Source organism: Rhinatrema bivittatum, chromosome 2 (genome assembly GCF_901001135.1).
Source record: "Rhinatrema bivittatum chromosome 2, aRhiBiv1.1, whole genome shotgun sequence".
Taxonomy (NCBI): Eukaryota; Metazoa; Chordata; class Amphibia; order Gymnophiona; family Rhinatrematidae; genus Rhinatrema; species Rhinatrema bivittatum.
In genome coordinates this window covers 787,843,188-787,850,519 of record NC_042616.1, presented here as the reverse complement: position 1 = coordinate 787,850,519, position 7,332 = coordinate 787,843,188, and positions in this window count along the sequence as shown.

Below are 7,332 nucleotides of genomic sequence, written 5' to 3'. Positions count from 1 at the left end.
TGCATCTTGGATATAACATCTCTTGCTGCTGTTGTGCCTGAAAGTTTTGTAGGGATATTAAATTCCCCACGCACAACTAAGCATAAAGTCTTCTACTCACTCAACCAGTTTAGAGAAAAGTTCCACAGCTAAAAATGCCAAATACTCTGGATCCCTGATTTCATTAAATCATGTTAAAATTATTGCCTGGTAAAATCTGTAAGATGATCTGGATAGCTATTCCATGCCCTCTGAACTAAGATAGATCCAGGAAAGCTTATGGATTTGAAGCCCCAAGGGAGAGAAGGCAGCAATATTTATCCCATCCCCATCCTCTAAACAAGTCTGAATAATATATAAGATGTACAATTTAAAATCATCAATTAAATCCACAACAAATGGCCCTTTCTTCCTAGCTGACTTCACATTTAAAAGGCCCACCACAGAATTAACTTGAGGCCTAATGAAAGGAAGAAGGCATCAATGCACTGAAATGGCAAACTATTGTAACCATCTCCTTCAGATGGTTACAACTGAAGTTGTAACCATCTCCTTCAGATGGTTACAACTGGAAACCCAAATAACCAGAATGTATAAGCCTGTGCCTCCAATATTTCTGCCCCAACACTTGATCAGACCAATGCAACACTAATAAAGTACAAAAAACATAAAAGCCCAAACCCTGTTTCAATCTGTGAATCACCAACACACCCAGACAGTAAAAGTAAGCTGATCCCTTCTAATAGAAAAAATTATATATATTTCAAAACTCCTGAGGGCTGGTATCCTACAGGGTGCCAACCTTGCCAGCAAACCTGGCCACAAGGCACCAAATTATGATCACATACCAGTGCTTGTTAAATAATATTCCATACAGATTTTCTTGACCTGGAATCTACTAGTTAAGAAAAGAATTTGTTTGCCTTCCAAAGCCGTATCTTATATAACTTTGCCACATTTTTTTCTTTGTACTTTGTAGATGCTCATCGTATACGGCTGTCCCACAGATTCAGCCTTTAGAGAGCATGGTGAATCCCCAGCTTATTAGTATCAGGCTGGGGACAGCTTGGCTTTTTCACAGGACGAGCATCAACTTGGTAGCGTCATCCTGTGTCCAGCTTACTGTATATATTGATTTTCGTGTCATGGAGTCCACTGTATATGACAACATATTGTTGAACATGAACATTTTATTTTCTGCTGCATTTCAAAACATTTGTCTTGCATGACTTTTCCACATTTTTTTTGCCTTTACTATTAAGAATTGATATGGCATATCCATGAAATCATCCTTTAGGACATGAGGAACATCAGCTAACTGGTGGCATGCTCTTCACAGCTTGCTAGTCTCAAAACGGCTGTCAAACTGCTACTGCTTTCAAGAATGTAGTAAAATTATGTACGTTAAGGGTTTTTGAATGCAAACATTTTTTTCTGAAAAAAAAAAATCAGTCTTGACTAGTGGATTCCATGTCAAGAAAATCTGCATTGAATGTTGTTTAAAGAGCACTGGTATGTAACTATAATTTGGTGCTTTGTAGCCGAGTTTGCTGGCCGGTCCCCAGGAGTTTTGAAATATATTTTTTTTGTATTACAGGGAGTCAGTTTCTATGTATGTTGGCAATCTAACATTAAAGCAATATTAAAGACAATCCTTCTGTATAAACTGCCCTTCCCGCTTTGTTTTACGTGTCCTTAGCCGAGGATTACATATGGGGGTTCCCTGTTTCTCACAAGGGGTCACTGCCAGAAAAAGGGGCCCGTAGCCAACCCAATCTATGCTCCTGGTGGAAGGGAGGGAGAGCAGGAATAAAGAAAGGGTAAGAGAATGATAGAAAGCAAACACATTTACGAAACCAGATATTCTATCCAATATTAGCTAATTTTATTATACTTATTCTAGAGTTTTAATTTCTATTATTTAACTTTTATCTTTTCTTTTCATTTTAGAATTCTTCTTTAACCTCTATAACTGTGCAAATATCAGATAAGTATAGTTTCTCTTATTTATCTTTTTTCTCATAAATCTTTAAAAACAATCTTAAGTTGTTGTGCTTTTCTCTATTTTGTGTGATAACGATGGAATGTGCACACACTTAGCTGTTGTGGTGTTTCCTTCTCTTGTCTTCTTTTCTCCTTAAGCCAATTCTTCTCCTGTTGTCTTCTTCTTTTGCTACTACCCTATTCCATAGCAAACCTAAAAAGAGAGACTATCTCCCTGGAACCGTCCCTCTTCCGCAATCTAGAGCCATTGGGATTTTTATTCTGCTTTTATGCGCTTCAAAGCGGATTACATTCAGGACTTTCAGCTGCGGTAACAGATTGAGGACATCAGCCATAAAAGCCGTGTGCCCAGACAGGCAAGGGAGACCCCAAAATGTGTTATGCTCAGGCTTGTGATCCCTTGGGCCGACGGGAGGATGGTATACCTTAGGAGGAAGATCCGTAGGTTCTCCCGTCGGGTGGCGAGGAAGAACAGAAGATGCGACCAGCTGACCCTCGGCACTGGAGACTGAAGTGACTGTGGAAGCAGATGAAGAGTCGTGATGTCAAGGAGAGGAATGGAGTCTTCACCACTGGAAGTCCGCGGTCCCCCCCAGGAGGAGCCCATAGGGACCCGGACCGCTGGGACTTAGGTGGACCTTTGAGAGGTCAAGGAGTCCAGAATTTGGTGCAAAGGCTAACTGGAGCTTCACCCCTGGAAGCCCGTGGTCCCCCCGGGAGGAGCCCGTAGGGACCCAGGCCACTGGGACTTAGGTGGGCCCTTGAAGACGATGGTCCAGAAGTAGTCCGAGGTCACGTGCCAGAGGGTCCTCACTTACCAGTCCAAGGTCGTATACCAAGGGATCGCCACTTGCCAGTCTGAAGTCACATACCAAGAATCACCACTTGCCAGTCCAAAGTCAAACACCAGGAATCACCATTTGCCAGTCCAAAGTCAAACACCAGAAATCACCGCTAGCCGATCCGAAGTCAGGAACACCAAGACAAGACAGGAACAATGATCCGAAGTACAAGAACTCACCAAAGCAAGCAGACCTGACTACATGGTGCGTTGCTAAGTCGAGGAATGAACAGAGGAAGCCTCCTTTTATACTTCCTCTGCTCTGGCTCATAGGGAACAGCTGAGTGTAGTTAAAAGGATCGGGTCCCTTTAAATCTGAGGAGGAGGCATGGCCTCATGCACAAAGATGGTGGCGGCCATCTTGGATTCCCTCCGCGGAGAGAAACGCTGCTTGACACCGCGAGGGAGGAGCAGGGACGCCTTCCTCTCCCAGCGACCATCACTGGGGCCCATGCCAAAGTGACAGGCAAGGATCAGGGCCCTCCCCTGGAGCTCCGGTGATGGGTCGGCGTCGCGGGCATGGTAGGGGACCGTGGTTGTGGCCTTCCATGGCCGTGGAACACAACAAAATGGCAGTTCACAGTTCTCCCCCTCGACTGGTAAATGGTCCACGGGCAGAGGGAAGGTTCAAGGGGAGAGACAGTCACTTTCATTACTGTGGCCATCCTTGCTGATCATAGAGAATGGTGCTGAAGCGTCCTCTAGGTAATACAAAAGGTGTTTTTCTAAGCATCCAAGGTTTCCTAGATTTACCCGGCCTGCTGGCCATGCCTTTTGGAATGGGAAAAGTTAAAGAGGGGAGAAAAGGGGTCAATATCAAAAGGAATGTCTAAGACATTCAATGAAGGACAAACATGGCAACAAATATTTTCATTAATTAAAAAAACTAAAATAATATAAAGTGCCTTGATATTGCATGCTTATTTTTTCTAATAAAGTATTTCAGGCTGTTATTCCAGGAATAGTTAGGTAACTATGGCCTGGATTCTCTAAGGTCGCAGACCTTAGACAATCCGGCGGTAACGGGGGGCGGAGGGGTGAAGTGGGGGGCGGTCCTGCAAAGGTGTAGTTATTCGGCGCAAAACTGGCTGCGATAAGGAATCTTACCTTTCGCCGCCAGCGATGAGTCAGCAGCGTTGGTCTCGGTGCCGCCCCGACTCCTCCTCTTCCGGGGCCAACTCCGCCCCGAGCTAGCTATCTCACGTGAAAAGGGACTTTTCGCATGCGATAGCATTAGGGAATGACCCCCTCTGATTCAAAAACATGAACTATGTTGTACAGTGTGAATACACGGAAATGCTGAACCATTTTACCAAAGTTTTCTTTGAGTTTTAACCTTCAACAATTATAAATGGTCAAGGTTCCCCACCTAATTTGCTTGGTTTAATATAATCCTCCCCAGTTCCCTTCCATAATAATAAAAAAACAATAATAATTAGAATATTTTACTCCCCACCATAAACCAAATCACAGGGTGAGAACAAAGACTGACAAGGACAAGGTTAGTCAAATTAAAGTTTGTTAAAAGCTAGGGAGGATAAATATTATAGCAGTGAAGAAATCCCTGCCTTATATATCATATACTACAATAGCAATTTAAATTATAGTGAAAATACTCTTGCTGTCACATCTCAAGTGCATTCAAGGGGATTACAGGGTCATATCATATGTCAATGGGACCACATTCCCTACTGATGTGCTCATAATAACATGAGAAACAATTTAATCCTAAAGAAAAAGGTTAGAAATTATAATAAGGTTAAAAAAAAAATCCTTTTGAGGGTTTGACAGTTAGATCCTATTGGCACCCAATGGAGTGAACGCTTTCATATTTGACTCTTGGCGTGTAAGATAAAATTATAGTCACTAGTTCATTCAATGATGGAAACAAACATCCTCACCCGAGAGGAGTACAGGTCGAGTCTTATCGGGATGCCACAGTTACTAACTACTTTAAAAGACAGCCTATGACCAAGTGTAGTTAAACATTCCAGACAAAGCAGATATTTCTGTATTCGCCACCGCACTTCTATGTCCAAAAAATTCCTAAACTGAGCGTGCCATCTCTCATTGTTCCATCTCCTTCCTTGCAAAACGCAGCTGCCACTTCACTGCTGCAGGGGAGGAGCAGAAGATCTAGGCAGAGGAGAACGATGAAAAAACAGAGCGGCTGAAGAGAGCTAAAAACCAGCATCTCCACAGCTTTGTTATAAAATAGGCTGCGCGCGCGCACATGTACGCGCAATTTTAAGTGGGTGCATGCCCGTGCACACAAAGCTCCCTTCCACCACGTAAGTGGAGGGATTTTAAAAGGGACGCGCATCCACGCCATTGCCAGTTTCACCAGTTCGTTCCCAGTTCACCCAGGCAAGGGATAGGGCTTCTTAACCTCCCAGGTTTAATAGCCTCCCTTTTCCCCTGTTGGCCCCCACTCTTAAAATCCCACTGACATGCCCACATTTTTTTTGTTTTATGACTTACATCCCATCCATGGCAGAAGTAAAAGTTACGTGGCAGGGGACCCCGGCGTATTGGCTCCATTCAGAAATCCAAGAGCGCCCATGCCCCGCCCAGGCCATGCCCATCCCCATGCCCACCTCTTTTTTGGAAAAATGTATTTGTACGCACAGAGGGAGATACTTGTGTATGTGTGTGTGGGGGGGGGGGGGGGGGGAGGACTTTTAAAATCTGCTCGGCCCGTGCCGGCTCAACATCTTTGCGCCTCCCCTAATTTCAGCGTACGCCGGACTTTTAAAGTTCACCTTTAACATCACGCGTAAGAAAGCTGTCACGCATGCACTTACGTTGCACCCGTTCTCAAAGAGGACTTATTTTAACCTTAATCAGCTCTATTGGAACACATCCAAATAAGTGACAAAAAGAAAAAGGAAAGAAAGGCCCTGGGAGCTTGCAGGCCCGATCTCTCTCCCCCAGCCATAGCCCCCTCCTCCCGAGTCCTCAATGGATTACCTGAAAGTTGCAGGTCTTCTTCAGCCTCCCCTTCCACTCAATTCTAAAATGAATTTTGCTTCCAGTGCCCCTCCTAATCCTGCCCTCCCCCCCCCCCAATGATATGTGGATCCCTCCTGCGCTAACTTGCAGCCTGCAAACCTCACAGGCTGCTGTAGAGCTCGTGGCAGCATGGCCGGCGGTGTCTAGCTTATGCCGCTAGCATTGCTGTCAAAGCATTACTGGATGCTGCCGGGAGCACCGTAATCGTACCATCCTTCTGATGGACCTGGGGGGGGGGGGGGAGGGTTTTGGGGGTTGCAAATAGGAACGGAAATGTAGGGATTATTTTCAGAATCAGGTGGGGGGAAGGGGGAGGCTTTCTAGCCAACAGGCCTAAAATATTTACATAATCTTTTTTTTTTTTTTGGGGGGGGGGGGGCTAAAGGGAGGAGGATGGGTGCCATGGCCCATGTTAATTTTAGTTATTTAGTAGGGTGGGGGGATGGTGGATCAGGCTTGGAGGCCCACAGGTTCTTTTTTTTTTAATAATTTTTTCCTGCCATTTAACCAGCTATCAGGTCGATCCAGTAAGGCCGCGGTAGAAACAGTGCGGCAGTGTCAGGCGCACCCTTCCTCCCCGCACGCACAGTTCTCTTCACTTAGTCCCCGATACTCTCTTCTAATCGCATGCAAATGCATGCCGCGGCTTTAAAGCGTTAGGGAAGGGTTAGGCCCGCGTAACCCATTTTACTGTATAGGCGCTTAATACAGCGCCTATACAGTAACCTGGGTGCGCTGGTACCTGTCATTTCAAATGACATTTGAAATGACAGGCACCAGGAAGTGTAAAAAAAAACAAAACAAAAATATGTAAAAACATGAGTGTTAAAAAATATAAAATTTAAATACCTGTCACTTTCATGCGGTCATCCAGGCAGCGGCGTGGGTCCAGGCGGCCGGCGGGCGGCGGCGGGAGCCGGGTGTTCGATCGAGGCCACGGGCGGGTAGGCGCGTGTTCGATTGGGCGGGCGCGGCAGCGGGATCCGGGGGGCGGGTGGGCGCGTGTTCAAACGAGGCCTCCGGCAACCCCCACCGGCAGGCGCGCATTCACTGCCGGTGGGGGTTGCCGGAGGCCGCTTTCGCCGCCGGCTCCCTCCGCCTGAATTAATGCGCGCCTGTGCGACCCGGCCGGGTCGCACAGGCGCGCATTAATTCAGGCGGAGGGAGCCGGGTGGCCGTGCATTCATCCAGGCAGAGGGAACCGTGGGCCGTTTTCGCCACCGGTTCCCTCTGCCTGGATGAATGGCCGTGCGATTTCAGCGCTGAAGGCAGTCACATGCCGTGGTCACGGCATGTGACTGCCTTCAGCGCTGAAATCGCACGGCCATTCCTTCACTGCCGGTGGCCGTGCATTCATCCAGGCAGAGGGAACCGTGGGCCGTTTTCGCCACCGGTTCCCTCTGCCTGGATGAATGGCCGTGCGAAATCGGGAGGAAGGGAGAAGGGGCTGCCGTAGCAGGCCCGAGCCTTGCTACTTTTTCGGTTTTTGTTTTTTT